This window comes from Thermobia domestica, chromosome 3 (genome assembly GCF_964235325.1).
Source record: "Thermobia domestica chromosome 3, izTheDome1.hap1.1, whole genome shotgun sequence".
NCBI classification, from domain to species: Eukaryota; Metazoa; Arthropoda; class Insecta; order Zygentoma; family Lepismatidae; genus Thermobia; species Thermobia domestica.
In genome coordinates this window covers 260,872,650-260,892,576 of record NC_137456.1, presented here as the reverse complement: position 1 = coordinate 260,892,576, position 19,927 = coordinate 260,872,650, and the positions used below count along the sequence as shown (strand labels likewise).

Genomic DNA, 19,927 nt, shown 5'->3' with positions numbered 1-19,927 from the left:
TAGATTAATTAAGATATGTTTAAATGAATCCCAAAGTAAAGTCCGGGTAGGAAAATTTTGGTCCACGAGCTTTCACGTCGAAAATGGCCTGAAACAAGGAGATGCGTTGTCGCCATTATTATTTAACTTCGTTCTGGAATACGCTATAAGGAAAATCAAAGATAGCAACCAGGGCCTACAGTTGAACAGTATTGACCAGGTTATGGCATATGCTGATCATGTAAATTTAATAGGGGATGATAGGAGAACAATAGAAAGAAATGCAGAGATCTTATTAAACTCTTGCAGGGACATGGGTTTAGAAGTAAATGCAGAGAAAACTAAATACATGGAAGTGCGTCGGGACCGGAATACAGCAAATTATGGATGCGTTAAAATATTAAATAATACTTTTGGTAAAGTGGATAGTTTCAAATATCTAGGATCAATATTAAGAGAGGAAAATCATATTCACGAAGAAATTAAATGTCGACTCAAAGCAGGGAATTCGTGTTACTATTCGGTTCAAAATCTCTTGTTGTCGCGACTTCTGTCGAGGAATTTGAAGTTTAAAATATACAGAACGATTATTATGCCTGTTGTTCTGTATGGCTGCGAAACATAGTCACTTACTCTGAGGGAAGAACATAGACTGAAAGTAATTCTGAACAAGATCCTGAGACGAATATTCGGACCCAAGAGGAACGGGAATGGGGAATGGTAGAAACTTCATAACGAGGAACTACACAATTTATATGATCTACCCAACATTGTTAGGGACGTCAAGTCTAGGAGGCTTAGGTGGGCGGGTCATGTAGCTAGAATGGAAGAAAGTAGAAATGCTTTCAAAGTCTTGACTGGAAGACCAATCGGAAAACGACCATTAGGAAGACCTAGGCACAGATGGGAGGACAATATTAAGATGGATCTCGCAGAGATTGGAATACAAAGTAAAAACTGGATGCAGTTAGCTAAGAATAGAAGTCAGTGGAGAGCTTTTGTGAACGCGGCATTGAACCTCCGGGTTCCATAGGCCATATAGTTAGTTAGATTTTTTAAAGTGTTATAAAAACTTCATATCTAGAATTCGGTCCAAATACGTCGAACAGTATGGCCTCTATTTGAATACATGAAAAAGCGTGACGAACCGACAGACGAACAGATGGACAGACATCAAAATTACTTTTTCGATATGTGGGGGCGTGAAACTTGAATTCATTGAAATCTCGAATTCGATTTTTATCACTATTACTACAAGTTCTTCTTTCGTCGCTCGAACGTGAAAACGAATAGGAATACAACGACACGTAAGGTGATAATTTGTAATTCCCAAAATTTAATGAGTTAAGTTTAATGTGTTGCCGTGCTAGAAAAAAAAAGCTTATGCCTGTTTGTTATATCATTTTAATATCAGTTTTTCACGCTACTATATAATGTAGAAATATGGTATGATTATCGTTCATATTCATGCTATCTTTTGGAAATATTCGTGTTCCGCATACATAGATCTGTATAATTTAGCTTGTTCAACGAAAACATTCCTTACACAGACTTATGATTGCATTTTGAAAAGGTGTTTATGTCGTCGTTAGAATTTAGTAAATATAAGCATAACACTCAAATTAGTTTTTGACTTTTACAGAAAACCAAATTTCTGTTAAAAAAAGCCCAAAGGAAAAAACTGCGGCTGACTTAATCCCCACCCTCCTTGTGCAGTGCATAATAAAACGCAAGTGTTATATAAATTATCCCCTACTCTCATTCGTTGCCGCTAGCGCAAATTATAAATATCTTTTTAAAAAAAATTATTCCTATAAATTAAAAAGGTCATCTAATCAAAGTAAATAATTTTCAAAAAATAAAAATTAAAAATAAAGTAATTGTTTTTAAGCACTCAGGTTGTTAAATATATAATTTGCTTGTAGTTTACTTATTGTATATTATTTGTTTAATCATAATACATAATACTCGTAATTTTAATCTCACGTTAAATTCTTAGCCGTAATCGCTCGTAACTTTACAGTATATTATAAAGATTTATAAATTATTTGTTTTAATTTTTTTTATTCATTATCTTTACGGCAAGCACTTTTCTCTTCCCCAATATCTTTTCAGCGGCCGGTGAAAACGGGAACTGCTTATATAGTTTATAATGACCTTTCGTGGGTGCTAAGAGCCACAAAGCCAAAGTTTAAAGCAAATGGTTAAAAAATGTCGTCTGTTAGCAATCCAAAATAAATCGTCCTATTCCCAATAAACCCACAAAGGTCGGTCATAATTTCTTGCAATTGTGGATATGAAAAAAAGAGAGAGAGGGAGAAAGTCAATACTCTAAAAAGAAAAAAACACAAGCACACACACACACACACAGACAAACGATAATTTGACATCAGCTTTTTCCTTTCTTCCTTTTTTTCACGACAACAAGCATCATTCGATGTAACGTCATGTCGATATAACAAGGGGTAAACTTGGGAAGACTGCCAAGGCCGCGTATGTTATTTTTCCTGTTCTTGGCACACAAATCCGAAGTGAGTTGTCTGCTGTTCAAGAACGGGCAGGTAACATACAAGACCATAAACTGAAAACAATAACTGTTTCCAATAGTACACGTATTCTAATACTGAATAAATACGTCGATTAAAGGATACTATCAATAATTTATTTCCATATTATACTGTTTCGGTTCTTATTAACATCAAAGTTATACACTTCCAATAATGTTTTGTTAAAAAAAAATGAGATGGGATAGGATGGGATTCGATGTGGTGTCAAAATAATAAAATATCTACGAGTCCGCCACTCTATCCACCTAACCACAGAGGCTACGTTGTGTTTGTTCTCTTTTCTTAAGAAATAATCTTCATAACCATGGTGCGTATCGCTTCGAACTTTAACATAAGAGTTTTTTCTGTTTAATTCTATATTTCCGTACGACATCTTAGTTACAGAAGCTAATTTATATTTGGCAGGCAATCTACACACTAGGTTTTAACCAATAAATGCAACATTTTAGTCCAGTATCCAGTTCCTTGATCCATCTCCTCGACTCCCCTACTGAATTCCCTCCGCAATCGTGCTGTGCTACTGAAAAAATTCCTAGAAATCATCGTTGCCAGTATACACAAAATCCGAGCATAATTTTGTTTTTTGTTTATATTTTTATTATTTTATTATATTTTTTGGAAATATCTCCTTAGATGGATTGCTCTCTATTATCTCCACATACTAATAACTCAATTTTACCCATAAACGTAAGGAAAAAGGAATAAATGCGGAAAATCGTGAGTTACAGTATACGCGCAATTTTTTTGCGCATGGGAGTACATGCCGAAGAGACCTCGCGATCGAGGTCGAGGTTTAAGTCGCGGTCGCACCCTCGATACTAGCACAAACACATGGATTCAAATGGGTAAGCGCATGCGGAAGATGTACGCTACATCCCGACCTAGAGGTCGACCGTGTCGCGATGAAGAACAACTGAGTGTTTTTACAACGATGTTCAGCGGAAGCATCGCTGTGGCTCGTGTTCTCATTGGCTCTCCATGAAGCGCTGCACGAAATAAAGTCTTCATTTGTATAGAATTATGTCTGCAGAGGATTGTGAGTGTCTATGCTCTAGAGGTTTTGCTGCACTATGGTATTTGATTATGAAAGACATATTAATAGAACTAATGAGGAATGTTCCAGCAATATGGAATAAGAAACACAAACATCATAATAGGCAAGTTTTAAATAGAGAATGGAAGAAAACAGCAACTGAAATGGGAATGTCAGTTATTTATTTGAGAATTATACTGTAGCTTATTATTATATAAGACTGTGGCGGTCACAGGTAGGGGCTTTCGGCGGTCCGTTAATTGTAGAAGAAAAAAACTACTGTTAATCATATCTATGGTTTAAAAGTCCACGCCCCCCTCCTCCCATTCTGAGACTAATAAAAAGGGTTTCTTCTAAATTTGTTATTGATATAAGGTAAAGAAATACCTGTAAAGACAGGCACGTATCCATAGGGAAGAAACATCGCATAATGGAATTGCAGTGCCGAAACTTCATTTGCTGCAGTTAATACCCCTTCCACCTTGAAACCTGAAAACATATTTGATTTATTTATTAAATTTTACTGGGAAATGATTTCTCGCCTGAGTGCTGAAAAAGGGCATTTCTTTACAGAAAATTGAATAAAAGGTAAAGTCTTTGATTTAGAATATTGATAGAAATGAAAAAGAGATGAGGCTCAAATATTTTTGCGAAACAAGATACGAGACTTGGGCATTTCTCATATCTCGTCTCGCGTCCATCCCTATTTATACTGTAGGTTCTCTTAAATTCAAAATGTGGATTCGCAGTGACTTTTTATGCACTGATGGAATAATTTCACATGTGTCACAGCAATGTTTCTCCTTAAACTGAGAACTTAACAGCGAGGATGCGACCTCCTCGCTATGTGCGCCCTTCATCCATCGCGACCTAGACATCAGGTAGCGAACGCGACTTAAACGCGAGGTGTCTTCGGCATGCATTTACCCTTAGAGCTGACAGATTTTTAGCGCTTCTTCACAATCAATCGACGAGCTGTCTCTCATCTCACAGGATATGAAGAATGTAGATATCGTCATCCGAGCAGGAGGAAAGCGTGCTGCGAAACATGAGATAAATATGGAAGAAGTCCATAAGAAGCAATTAAAGAAATTAGCAGACAATCTTGAAGACGATGAGCAGATTTTGAACGCTCCCGAAAGTTCCGAAGACAGCGAGGGAAAGTCAGTTTTCTCAAATCCCGAAGAAGCTCCAAAAGACCTACGTATTGAAAATTGGGAAAATCAAGCAAATATTCGACGTGGTCGGTGACCAAAAGGCAAAGTTATCTCGATTTCAACGAAGGTCTGCACGTTGCCATTCATGGAGGTCAGACGCATACTCCAAAAAATAGAATTCTTATGAATGGCAATAAGTATCCAAAGCCAGTAGTGCTTAGCCCCACGATTAGAGTATTTGTGACTAACACATGTCCTTTTGACTCCCTTGTGCAGGTTCTTGCTGCGTCAAATACAGGCAAACAAAAATTCTGTCAGAAAGTAAGTGAATCTGAGTGTTTGCTCCATCAAACAGTAAGATTATTAGCTGTCAAGGGAGCGGACGCCGATACTTACAAGAGTTGTGCGTAACTGATTCCTGCTACTGTAGACCCCAAGGATGAGTTACCGAAAGTACCTAGTAGAAATAAAAGGCAGTCGGTAATAACAATGACTTACGACTGCTTTGAAAATTCTTCGAATTTGGCGGGGAAAGTTACGAAGAACGAGCCATTGATGTCCTTTGAATATTCATGCACTGATCCTGATTGCTCATGGAAAGAAGCTGAAGACTACGGATGTGTAGATCTCAACATGAAATTTCTTCTTGAAAGGGGAATCGAGTCTCTAGAAGAAGCAGTCAAAAACTTCACAGAGCGCTCCGCGAAAAGCTTAAAAAAGCGTAAGGAATGCAGTTCGTCAACGACATGTAGCTTTACAATCGGGTCAACCTATCTAGTCAACGTTGACCTTTTAGCTGACAAACAAATGCAATATCTGCTTGTAGACAGTGTTCATAATAGACCATACAAACTGGAAGAACTCACTCGAAATCTAAATGTGGGCTCAGAGGTAAAAAAGTTTGCGGGTGTTGCAGCGTACGAACCAAGCCATTACATCAGCTATCCGAAACGAGTCACAGTTACTAGGGGATGTACAAAAGTAAGAAAAGATTTGGAAAGTCATGTTACAAGAGTAAGAAATGACTAACTCGTGTGTCCACATATTTTAGTATATACTGTATAAGACTTAAGAGACATCACAATGATCATCAAAATTATTTTACTCTACAAATTTTTCTTTTTTTACTGATTTTAGAGAATGTACATGCTTCCACCTTTAAAATACTGGTAAATGCAAGGGTCAAATAAGTAAAAAAAAAAGTCAAGTACTAGAGACTGTCAAATTAGTTTAAGTTGAAATACGCGTGCACTCGACCAATCTTTCTCCAGAAACAATCACATTTTTTATTTGTCTTCAAGTCCGTTCAATAAAGTGGATGGTTCAAAAGTATTTCCTTCAAATCAAATTAGAGTCATTCCACCTCAATTCAACCACATCCTACCAGTGCCCATCATGGATTTTCATGAAAAGCTGTATCCATAAGCTGAGTAGTATCAAGGCATAATATACAAAGTTTAAAAGTATTCCTGTAAATAAAACCAAAGATAATATACACCACAGTGCGCAGGCCCAATATTTGAATAAATGAGCAATGTTGCCTGCGGCACGTTTTCAGATTCTCGTAACTTTCTCATTATGAATGACATCGGGTCTAGGTCAAAACCCCCACACTTAAGAAATGTCAAAACGCCCACACGATCAGTCATAACTCCCACACAAATGGACAAATCCCCCAAACGCACGAACGGTCAAAATCCCCACAGCCAAAACCCCCACACTCAAGAAATGTCAAAACACCCACACGATCGGTCATAACTCCCACACAAATGGACAAATCTCCCAAACGCACGAACGGTCAAAATCCCCACAGCAAAAACCCCCACACTCAAGAAATGTCAAAACGCCCACAAAATCGGTCAAAACTCCCTCACAAATGGACAAAACAGCCACACATAGCAACGGTCACAATCCCCACATAAATGGACAAAACCCTCAGACAAATGGACAAAACTCCCACATGCAGAAATTGTCACAACAATTCTGGCTCACACATTCATTTTAAAGCAAAAAATAAATAAAAGTAAAATGGTACAAAGTTCAGTATTTTCTTATGGGAAGAAGAGAGTGCCTAGAGAAAACCTCTACCTGTCATTGGATACACCGTTCATCTGACTTTCAAACAGTGTAATAACAAAAGAGTAAGCCACTTACTTTTGTTGTAATTTAACAATGAAAATGGGGGAAACGTTAGAAAAACGAAGAATACACAAATTGGCAACACTGTAGCACAATTCTGACAGCTCGTACGAACTTCTATACTTGTATACATGATGACAACATCATGTTGTAAATGTCACATAAATTATAACTTGTTACTGCAAGATAAGTGGGAGTTATGAATCTGTAAAACGTAACAATACCTAATTAATTTAAATCTCTTAACAGTATCGTATGAACCAAGTTGTTGTGGCGCACTTCGGAGCGCTTTGGATTGGCATTCGGGAGCTCGCCACTGGTTCATGTCTCGCGACTGTTTTCAGGTATCCCTCAGTCCTACCAGGCAAATGCCGGGATGGTACTTAGCATACAGACAGTAGCCGATACCATCCGAAATTCCTTCCTTTTGTTATTGATATATATCTAGTGCAAAATGACGTCTGAGATGTACCTGGTATCTGTTAACAAATAAATAAAAACAATGAAGTTGATACTTGAAGTGTATAAACAAAACTGTGAATACTTGTAATGTACAGATGGGCCAAAAGTCAGATGAAAGTCCTGTAACAGAAAAGTCTGTTGGGCTAAGAGCTTCATATTGGTCATTGGTGACGAGTGGAGGCTGAGGAACCTAAAAAAAACACTTGTTACCATAATGACCGCCATCTTGAAGTGTGCCATTTTGAATATTACTTTTCATTTTTTAAATTTAAATTCAATGATTTTTTTAATTGGAAGGTAGGAATGCGACACTTGATTTAGGACTCTTTATTTGTTCAGAAATGCAATACTTCTGTCCACTTCGTCATATGACTAACCGTTGATAAATTATGGCCTGTTTATCGTTGCAGATTATGATGACTTCACAATGGTGCTCACGACCCACGAACGTATTGAGATCATCCTGATGCGTGGAAATCGCAGCTCACGTGTGGTGGCTGCGGAGTTTAATGCGCTACACTCAGAAAGGAAGCCCATATCCCACAACGGGTGACCAAACTCATCAGTAGATTTCGGGAGAAGGGTTCTGTGGGCGACAGACTTGGTAGTGGGGACATCCACAGAGCGTCATAAGCGCATGTATGCTGAACGAGTTCAAATGGAGGTCAAACGCCGCTGCAGCGGGACAGAAAATATGCCAGGCCTTTGGTGACGGTGTCGTGACGACGCGGACTGTGCAGCGATGGTTTAACAAGTTTAAGGACGATGATGAAACACCCGAAAACATCACGTGCCGGAAGACCAACACATGTACAAAGAGGAACTGAGACTACAATTCAGTGTGAGTGGAGAAACCATTCGTCAGCACATCCATCAACTTGGGAAGCACTACAAGTTGGGTCGATGGGTCCCACATGTTTTGACTCCGGGCCAGAAGGCAACGCGACACTCGCCTGTGTTTATTTACTGTTTCGGAGCCATTTCTGGACAGGGTATTGACATGTGAGAAAAAAGTGGGTCCTATACGAAGCTCCACGGCGCCGTCATCATTGGTTAGCATCCCATGAACCGATTTCAGAACAGCCGAAACCAGCACTGCACCAGAAGAAGGTCCTTCTGTGTGTTTGGCGCATCGTGCATCGGGAACTGCTACCAGCTGGTCAGAGAATCAATGCAACTGTGTAGTATCAGTAGTTGAGCTGTGTTTAAGAAAAACTTAAAACTCTGGAACCATCACTTCTGAATTGCAAACGGGTCCCCGTTTACGGGACAACGCTAACCCCCACGTGGCTAGGATGGCTCAGGACACCATTCTACGCCTTGGATGGGAAACAATATTGCAACCACTATATTCCCCGGGTATTGCACCGTCCGATTATCAACTGTTCCATTCTTTGGACAATCACCTTAGCGGACGCCAGTTCAAATCCCTAGTAAAAGTGCAAAGTGCACCTGGTACCTTCTTCGTCTCACGGCCCACCATGTTCTATCGCGATGGAATCCATGGTCTTTCAGAATGTTGGGAGAAGGTCGTCGATGCTGATAGGGACTATTTTCGATCTTCGAAGGTGATATATCGATGTTCGAAGGTGGTGGGTGAAAAAGCAACAAAACTTTTCTTGGTTACCTTTGTCTTTAATACAAGACCCAAAGGTGGCCGTTTTCCACTGGGCTCGCTCGGGCTCGCGCTCACCTGTCTCAGCTGGGCTCGCGCTCACTTCTCTCAACTGAGCTCGCACTCACTCGGGCTCGCGCTCATCTCTCTGGACTGGGCTCGCACTCACTCGCGCTCGCGCTCACCAGTCTCAACTGGACTCGCGATCACTTCTTCCAACTGGGCTCGCGCTCGCACTCACTAATCTTATCTGGGCTCGCACTCACTCGCGCTCGCGCTCACTTCTCCCAACTGGGCTCGCACTCACTCGGGCTCACGCTCACTTCTGTCCACTGGGCTTGCACTCACCCGGGCACCGCTCACTTGTCTCAACTGGACTTGCGATCACTAGAACTCGCGATCACTTCTCCCAACTGAGCTCGCACTCACTCGCGCTCGCGATCACTTCTCCAAACTGGGCTGGCACTCACTCGGGCTCGCGTTCACTTCTCTCCAAAAGGCTTGCGCTCACCCGGGCTCACGCTCACGTGCCTCAATTGGGCTTGCGGGTATATGATGGGTATAAAGAGGTATTAAAATCTAGACTTTGACTAGCAGTAGGCCTAATTCAGTAGAAAATAGAGCTATTAATGCTATATATCAGTTGTCAGATATAAAAATAAAATAATAAAGATGTTGCAGGGTTTAATGTATTAAACGTGGGCGGACTTTGAGGAACTTGAAATAAAATGCTCCAGATATTTAAATCTGGGCTTTGACTACTAGTAGGCCTAGTTCCTCAATAGAAAATAGGCTATATGACTAACGTCATATAGGAGTTATCAGACATCAGAATAAAATATTAAGAGTGTTGCAGGCTTCAAGTCTTAAGGCTGTCATCACACTTGCAGACCAATACTCATTAAATGAATCTCTTTCTTATTTACTAAGATCAAAACAACTTATGAAAAAAAAAGTTTAGTGTTAGTAAATACGAAAGAAACTTGTTTGAGTGTTTGTCTGCAAGCACGACGGCAGCATTAAGAAGCAAAGCCTATCTGAGTATGATGATTTCGTAAAATTAAAAAAAAATCACCAGTCCTGTTAGGAAGAAAATCCTATTATGTAAGTACTCATGCCTTATCATGAAATTATTTTAATGCAGTTGATGAATTGTCAGGCTTATAAGAAAAATTTGGTTCGAAAATTTCCGGGGCCAAAATTAGGCTTACTATCGCCCATGCTTCACACATTAAACTTGCAACATCCCTATTTTATTCTGATATCTGATAACTGCTATACGACATTAGTAGCTCTACTTTCTACCGAGTTATTTGGCCTATTTGTAATTGTAGTCAAAAGCTAGATTTTAATATCCAGGGCATTTTATTACAAGTTCCTCAAGGTCTGCCCACGTTTAATACAACGCAACTCCGCAACGTCCTTATTATTTCTTTTATACCTGATAGATAAGTCATATAAGATAGTAGCTCCATTTTCTGCTTAGGAAGTAACTAACACCTGAATTTCAATATTCGGTGAATTTTATTACAAGTCCTTCAAGGAAGCTTATGTTTGCTATCGGTGAGCTTCTGTCCATCACTGTAATATGAGACTGTCGGTGAGCTTATGTCCAACACCCACATTACGCATAGATATCTCTTGTTTTTAACTAACACAAAGATTCTTAGGTTTTAATTTTTTATTTATTTATATTTTTGTGAGAAGACAGCTTTAGAAGTAAAATTAGAAGTAGAAATTTAGGGAGACATTACAGGTATTCAACATTCGTGAAATTACAGAACTTACAATAACAAGAGCTAAACGTTTCCCGAAAATCTGCTAAACGTTTGGTAAAGGAAGTAACAGGATCTGATATCAGTGACTCTTAAGTGTTTGTTAAAACCATTTTATAATAAAACAGCTACCTGTGCGGAAGCTAAAAGCAAACCAAAAGGTAAAAGGAAACTTTCTCTGATCCCTTTATATCAGTTTGAATGTAACACAACGAAATGATAGTACTTCAGAGGGTATTGCAATGTCAATGGTCTCATAGGCTCCAGTAATACTTGCAGGAGTTCCGGCCTATCCTACAGAGATGTGCTAATCAAAGCACTAAAAATTAGAGATTTTTGAGAAATGTTGGTAGTATATACCTCCAGAGCAATAACTTATATATAGAGAAAAGGAAAAGTAGAAAAATATTTTCTAAATTTTTTAAAATGTACTTTTAATCGAAGGGGGCTTGTAAGAGAAGTAACACCAATAAAAATCAAAAGACTTTTTGTTGCTTCAAACTAAAAGAAGAAAACTTCTCTACTATATTAATTGTCGTATACAACAATCAGGGCCGGACTTCGGCGGATTGGACCGATTGCTCCCAGTCGGGTCCCGCGCTAGAGTGTAATCTACTATCCAGCACCGTCTTAGCAGCATAATATCCCCCTGTGGAAACCAGTGTGGCTCCTATGACTAAATTCTGCAAGTAATACATGCAATTAATACATTCTGCTCGCGGGTCCCTCGGCCAAGTGATCATCAGACTGTTAGATGGCTCTGTTACTCTTGCCTTGTGAAATACTCACAAAAACATATTGTAATACATGTACATCCATAAACATAAACAAGGACCGTATAGCCTGTTGGTCTCTATCTAGAATTTGAGGGAGTGAATAGTTTGTATTAACAAGCAAGCAATATTTTCTAAAGTTAATTCTGGAACAGTTTCTTTATTTCTTTACGTTTCCAACTTCCGATGAAAAAATAGGCCTATTAAGTGATATGACACCTCAATGAATACCAGGATGATATAGTCTTAATGCGATTTCTTTACTTGTTTTTCTGGAACCGGGAGCCCCACAATAGTGTTCCCATTCGGGCCTGCATCTTCTAAGTCCATTAGATTACTTTTTCCCCTTACTTTGAAGCAAGAAAACTTTAATTTTTTAACTTTGTGACTTCCCTCAGGAGCAACCACTACTTTTAATTATGTATCTGAAAGGATATTGTCCTGCTAAAATACATTAAATATGAATATTTCTTAATTTAGGCCAAGTTTAAGAGTATTAAAACTAAAAATTTGAAAGTATGCGTTGATTATAGCCTGTATGTTGTTAAAACAACACCAAAGAAAATTAGAAGTTAATGAAAGCTCAATAAAGATGTTTATGAATGAAATTTACGTCATAACATTAGTTTGAGTCAAGAAGTTATGTGTAATACTTTCGAAAATGGTAAGCATATTGTGGTTCTAGTTTTCAATTCATCTGTACATTTCCTTATGTATATTAAAAGCCGGTTCTTTAATGGCGTAACATAACGGAAAAATAGAACTTATATAAAATAAAATATAAAATATTAAGAACTGCGTTAAAAGAGGAAATGTAATTATGTCAATTTAGGAAGCTATCGTGAAATTTAGAATGTTTTGTCTTTGTTTGTTTGGAGCTTAATATTCTTTTTCATCAGTGAGGTTATATGAGATCTCGCTCGTGTATTCACAGTGAATCATTATGAATAAGTGCCTGGCAACCCTTAGATTTTTCGTCAGGTATGTGCTAATCTTCACGGTAATAAGATTTGATAAATCCGCAATGAAAATATTTATTTATTTATCAACACAACAGGCATTACTGCCCAATTACAGTGTCTACATATGAACTTAAATACATAATGTTACAGTATAACATAAAACTTGAATACCTATATATATGGATGCTTGAACACAGAATACTAAATTAAAATAATACATTTTACCCTTATTTTTTTTCTTGTACAAAACACTCAATACTAATTTTTGAATGATTTTTCTGAACAATAAAATATGTCTACATCTTCGTAATCTTTAATGATTTTATTGTATGTAGCACAAATTCTCCATGTAGGTGACATATTCAGTGCATTTGTACGTGCCTTCCTGCAGTAGAATAGGCCACTATTTCCCTTGCGTGTTTTGATGGATGGAACCTGTATCCTTATTTTTGTACTTATGTCTATACAGTCTATTTTGTTATGGAAAAGTCTCTGTAAGAAAAGGAGATCGTTCAACGTCCGTCTTTGTTCAAGTGTCTGAAGTGTAAAGTTATCAAGTAAATTATCATACGGTTCATATTTTGGGTAAAGTCCTGTCCTCTTGTACGTGAGAAAACGTATGAATTTGCTTTGTATCTGCTCTACTTTTTGGCTACGTGTTTTCACAGAAGCGTTCCAAATAATTGAGGCATATTCAATTTTTGATCTTACGTAAGAAAAATAAAACAATTTTAAAGTGTTGCCATTTATAAATTCTTTGGTCGTTCAGATAAGAAACTCCAGATTTCTATATGCATCTTTGGTAATATTTGCCACATGATGCTCAAAGGTTAAATTTTTATCAAATATCACACCTAAATCTTTAATTGTATCTAATTTTTCTAAATTTATTCCATTTATCGAATAAGTAAAGTCATACGTTTTTTTCACGTCTACTGTATGTCATGGTTTTGCACTTATTAATATTTACTCCAAGTCTATTGGTAGTACACCAGTTTAGTATATTAGTCAGGTCCTGTTGCAGAAGTAGACAGTCATCTATAGATTTCACATTTGCAAATATTTTTAAATCATCTGCAAAGAGTAATTTGTGAGAATTATGGATATAAAATGCAGATCATTAATAAATAATAAAAACAAAAGAGGTCCAAGATTAGATCCTTGGGGGACTCCGGAATTTACACGAAAGCTTTCAGTTTTATATTCTTTATATAGAACGGATTGTCTACGTTCACTCAAGCACGAATTGAAAAAAGTTATCATAGGGGAACTAAAATTGAAAGTGGCAAGTTTCTGAATTAGTACCGTATGTCATGATCCACAGTATCAAATGTTTTATGAAAATCCGTATATATTACATCTACCTGTCCATTATTATCTAAGGATGAAGTTATGAAATCTGAAATGATGGTGAGATTAGTTATCGTGGATCTCTTCTGTAGGAAGCCATGCTGATATATTGAGATTGAAGATTTAACATGATGCATGACCTGATCATAAATGACACTTTCAAATACCTTTGCAATTGTTGGTAATATAGCTACTCGACGATAGTTTTCTATGTAATTTTTATTACCGGGTTTTGGGACTGGGCATATTATTGACTCTTTCCATACATCCGGAAAAACATTTGTTCTTAGTGAGAGGTTAATATTTCAAAATATTACTACAACCCTTCACAATATAAGGTGGTATATTACACTAGTTAACAAAGGTTTTGTTACATAAAAGGAAATACCTGTTCTTAAAGGAACTTTTTGCGCTGAATTCGAATATGCACTCGGTTTGTCTCCATCACGTACGATTTTCCCGTAACAGAGGGATTTTCGGGAAAATCCCTCAAAAATTTCCCTTTCCGTTTATTTTACACCCCAAGATCTTGTCCCCTTGCATATACTAACAGAAATTATACCTAAATATACTTTGATTCATATTTAACAAACCCTCCAAGTTTCGTAATAATCGCTTTATTCTTTCTAGAGAAATAAATATGTTTGTATGTATACTGTGTGTACTGTTTATTGCACCTTATAGTAGTGCTTTCAGATCTCTTAACTTGAGGTAAAACGTTTTGCTTTATTACCACAAACACATATATAAAATATAATACAATATAATTTACAAGTGTGACAATTTACAATAAACAATAATACAAATGTACCAAAAGGTCATGAAAAGACAATCAAAACTATCACAATATATGAAACTTCCATTGGGTTTCAAAAACGTACACTACTTCCTTCTTTTGTAAGAAATGTTGCATTCTCTAACAAGACCTCAACAATAGTCCCCCATCATTGAAGGATCCCATCGTCCCTGGTACCTTTTCTCCATTGCCATTATATCTTGGTGGAATCCTTCCCCCTGTTCGTCGCTGAGAGCACCTAGGTTAGCAGGAAAGAAGCTGAGGTGGGAGTGCAAAAAGTGGATTTTTAAAGACATCCTACAACCCAACTCTTTGTATTTCTGTATCATGTCCTGTACGATTTCTGTGTAACTCTCAGCTTTGTTATTGCCCAGAAAGTTGCGCACAACACACTTAAATGCTGTCCAGGCAGCTAGCTCAGCACTGTTTAACTTGCTGTCAAAGCTATCATCAAGCATTAATTTCCTAATTTGGGGACCAATAAACACTCCCGCTGAAATCTTAGCATCACTCAGGTTAGGGAACTTATCTCGCAAATACTTGAAACCTTCACCAGATGTGTCCATGGCTTTGACAAAGTTTTTCATAAGTCCTAACTTGATATGAAGTGGCGGTAGTAATATCTTATTAGGATCTACCAAAGGAGCGTATTTGACGTTGCATTCTCCAGGTACGTAATTCACTCTAGGTTCCCATTCCTTCACTTCATAATGTTTGTTATCAGCTCGGCTATCCCATAAACATAAACATTGGTACTTCGTGTAACCGCACTGCAGTCCTAATAAAATACCAACTACCTTGAGATCACAACATATTTGCCAACAATGGTCCTTGTAATTTATAAGATTTAGCAAAGTTGACATGGTGTCATAGGATTCCTTAATCTTCACTGAGTGCGCAAGTGGTATAGAAGGTTTTTTATTTCCATTATGTAAAAGGACAGCTTTAAGGCTGACCTTTGACGCGTCGATAAATAACTTCCATTCTTCTGGAACGTAAGGAATTCCTAGCTCCGCCATCAACCCATTTATATCCGTACATACGCACACATTATCTTGCATTGAGAAATAGCTTGAAAATTGAACATGCCTTTTCCTGTACACTGATATGTTCGTTTCTGCATCCAATAAGTTCCACTGCTGGAGCCTTGATCCCAGAAGTTCCGTGTCTTGTTTTGTCAGGTGCAAATCACGGACTGGGTCATTAAGTTCACATTCCCGGATGAAATGTGGCTCGCGAACACAGTCAGGGATGAACGTTGGATCCTTGGATGTACATGTTGATGTCGATGGTTCATCCAGGTCATGATCATCATCAGAGTCTTTTGGCCATATCTCTTCCCAGTTGGTAGGGGGCTCGGGAAGTGGAAGTTCATCCCCGTGCGGAATAGGTCTAATTGCGGATTTAACGTTAGGATAACTTATTGTGTATTTGTTTTTTTTAGAATGTCCCTTAACTACTGTGAGACAAAAATAACAATCATCCAGATGGTGGGTTCTTTCCACACCATTGGTACAGCAAATCTCATAAACCTCCGTTTCCCTTTGGCCTACGCAAGTAAAGTGACGTAGCACGACGCACAAATTATGTTGGGTGCCCAAGTTTTGTCCTGATCTCCCACACGACATCTGAAATATATATAATATGCTAGTTTCACCGATGGCGTAATGGATCTACACTGTCCTTTAACTACAAACTGGCCACACACATAACAAAAACTATTTGGTGAGTTAACACACGAACGCCGTCCTTTTGACGCCATTGTACTGATCACAAACTAAACTTCTGGTCTTAGTTGGGTATAATGCCGTTAAGATCAAACATGAAAGCACTCTTAGCAGCAAAGACAACTTTGAAAGTGAAGTAGTGTTAAACCACACGTCAATATAAAAATGTACAAAACTCCCTCACCAGGTGTCAAGAACACAAGAAAGAAAGAAATGCGCGGGGGGAGGGGGGAAACGATACCGTAGTGGAAAATTCAGACTGCATTAGTACATTGTTGTCAACAATGAGTCTGTATTCCATTCTTTCTTTCTTTTGCATTCTGTTATATTTGATAACAAATATTGATAACCATTTCATGAACAAAACGAAAAAACTTAGAGAATTGTATATATATGTATTAAGATATACATATACTGTACGTTTAAAAAAAAATATACGTTGGAAGTACATTCTATAACACGTTTCTAATTTACAGAGAGCAATACAAGTGTGTTGTTGACTATTGTAAATATTCATTTTTATGTCTGTGTTTGTAGTAATAAAGCAAATCGTTTTTACCCCAACTCAGGAGATCTGAAAGCATTACTATCAGGTGCAATAAACAGTGCACACAGTATACATACAAATATATTTATTTCTCTAGAAAGAACAAAGCGATTTTTACGAAACTTTTAGGGTTTATTAAATATAAATCAAGGTATACTTAGGTATAATTTCTATGTTACTATATGTAAGGGGACAGGAGCTAGGGGAATAAAATATCTGAAAAAGGGAAATTTTTGAGGGAATTTCCCGAAAATCCCTCTGTTACGGGAAAACTGTACGTGATGGAGAGAAACAGAGTGCATATTCGAATTCAGCGCAAAAAGTTCCTTTAAGATCAGGTGGTTTTTCTCATGTAACAAACAAAAAGTTTAAATTTGTTAACTAAGATCTATTCCAGGCAACCTGATAGGAAACTCCCCTTCCTCCCACCACTCTCCAGTACGGAGGGGAAAAGCAAGCCTTTGACCTTCACAGGGAGGGAAGCTTTTCTAATAAACAGAATCGTGTACACACTAAATTCGTACGTCAATTCGCTAACGCCTGATGGTGAGAAAGCACTGCTGTTTTTACCTGTCAACTATTACTGTTTTTAATTTTTGTCTTTAAGAAAAGTATTTTTTACTATTTATGTATTAAAGTTTTGGTTTTAGTCCTATTTATTAAACTGCATTTCTAGAAATAAGAACTAATTCGTTATAAAGTTAATTTCCATAATTGTTTCACTTAAGAATCGGGAGAAAAAGCAAACCAATCCTGTCGACATTCTGTCTTTATTTACAATTTCAAGGAAGGTAGTCTTCTGGCTGTCTGAGTATCGAGTGCGCAGACTATCGACCTGTGCAAATATTGTATGAATTTAGCGTGTGTGGTAACTATATTATATATAGTGTCGTGTGAAATTAGTGCATATTAAATTGTGTTTTGTATCCATTATGTTTTGTATAGTTTATATTATCTGAAACAAATTTTAGTGCATATTAAATTGTAAATAATTGCGTATTTAGTTCTTTGTGAAGCGACAATTCATGATGCTTGCAGTAGTTCTGCGATAAAACATGAGCCCGGGAAAGCGTTATGAAGTGGTGAGAAGCGTTGCATTTTGAATATCTTCCATGCTTTAAGAGAACAACACCCTAGTTTAACTGTTGAAGAATTCGCCGACATGACTTGGAAACAGACAAATATAGGAAAGGCAACTGTTTGTAGAAGTAGGCGGGAGGCTAAATTTAATGAAAATAAATTAAGAAGTCTCAAAAATACGCGTACAAGTATTTCCCCTCTCGGAAAACTATGACGACTTCACGAAATCGGCAATTCGATCAAAGGTACATGAGGTCTTTTCCCGTAATGAATTGCCAACGTTAAATAAAATTCTGATAGCTATAAATACCGATGATGAACTGCCCTGCTTTTCTCACTCAACTCTCGATAGACTGTTGAAAATAATGAAATTCAAGTATGTATAGCACCCAATAATTGCATTGACCTCCAGACAAGAGTTCTGTGAGAACTAAAAACTTTTGTTGGGGCCGTGGTGGCTCCGTGGTAGAGCGTTTACCTCTGGGGCATAAGGCCCTGGTTCGATCCCACCTCGTGCTTAGTGGGCTTTGTGGTGGACAAGCACTGTTTTTGCAGATTTTCTCGGAGTTCTCCTGTTTCCTCCTACTTTTTTCTTGCCACTGTTTCATTCATTCTCGTCATCACAGTCTCCTTTAGCCTACCCGGCATAACTGCGATACGTAAAACTCAAAGATTTAATTTCATTTCCAAATTTCTGTTACCCTCCCTCCCCTCAACGGTCGTCAGGACTGTTGACAACTCTGTTTTTGTTAAAATAGTCAAGTAACAATTCAAAAGTCAATTTCCTCTATTATCAATTGGCTAAACTCAAGGCCAACGAAAGGGCCGGGTGAGGATTGCAACCGCACAAGGCGCCAAATTTTAGGGGATTTTAGGGGTGTCAAATTTAGTATGATGGTTAAGCTCCAATATTATAATTTAGCTTGAAACGGCAGACTCAGACATGGGCCTGTTCAAATTACATAGCATCTGTAGTTACTACTTCGTGTCAGGCTTCAATCAATCTGGGATTGTTTTTCTAAGTCCACCATAACAAAGTTTCCCCCTTAATAAACTCAGAAGACTTCAATGTTGATGATTCTTGTATGTATGATGCTTTACCGTACATTTATCGCCGCGTATTAATAAACAACAAACAAAATAAGATACTTTGCCACCATCACATCAGGTGTACTTACGAAGAAAAAAACGTAGGAAAATGATTTCATTGAAAAATAATCAATAGAAACCAGGGCATTTGCCTGAGTTGAGGCGCCCGGGGCGAGACGCATTTATTCACTATTATCTGTTTGTATACATATGGTTATTTCTCTTCTGGTTCTTTTTAATGTAAGAACACATGTATATAAGAGAGGAAACAAGAAGTGTATTATTATTATTATTATTATTATTATTATTATTATTAATATTTCAGGTTCTATTGTTATTATCTTAACGCACTGATAATTTACCCATACATATTGCACTTGGTTTCCGATTTTATATTATGAAATTAATGTATCAAAGCAGTAAATACCAATTCAATTACCAACCCTGACATCCCTTGCCATTCCAACATTATGTCATAACCCCGACTGCCAAAAAAGAAGGAAAATAAACAATACAACTGTTCAATAAAATTTCCATTAAAATGACACATGTGCTACTTACTCACTAATGCAGGTAAATGTAATTAAGTGTTTTAAAATACGCAGTGTTATTATGAAAGTTGTAATTTATTATTTAGGCCTAGACATATTTAGATACACTCTATACCTCCGTGTGCGGGGGCTGATGGTGAAAGACGGAAAACCAACATTCACCTGTACTTGAGCGTGGTGGGGGGAAAAACTTCTTCTTTTTCCTATCCTTTTATGTGAAACAGAGAATAGTGTTATCAGACCCAATTGCCTTATTCGGTTTCAGTTTCTTTATTGCATTCTCAATATCTCTTGAACTAATCTCCATGATATGAAATAAGTTCTG

General features: G+C 37.6%; 1 protein-coding gene across 1 annotated transcript in view; it reads right to left on the bottom strand.

Annotated features, from left to right (window-relative positions):
- LOC145681035 (relaxin receptor 2-like) overlaps positions 1-19,927 on the bottom strand; it is a 1,105,974-nt gene that overhangs the window by 196,019 nt on the left and 890,028 nt on the right. The window lies entirely within an intron of this gene.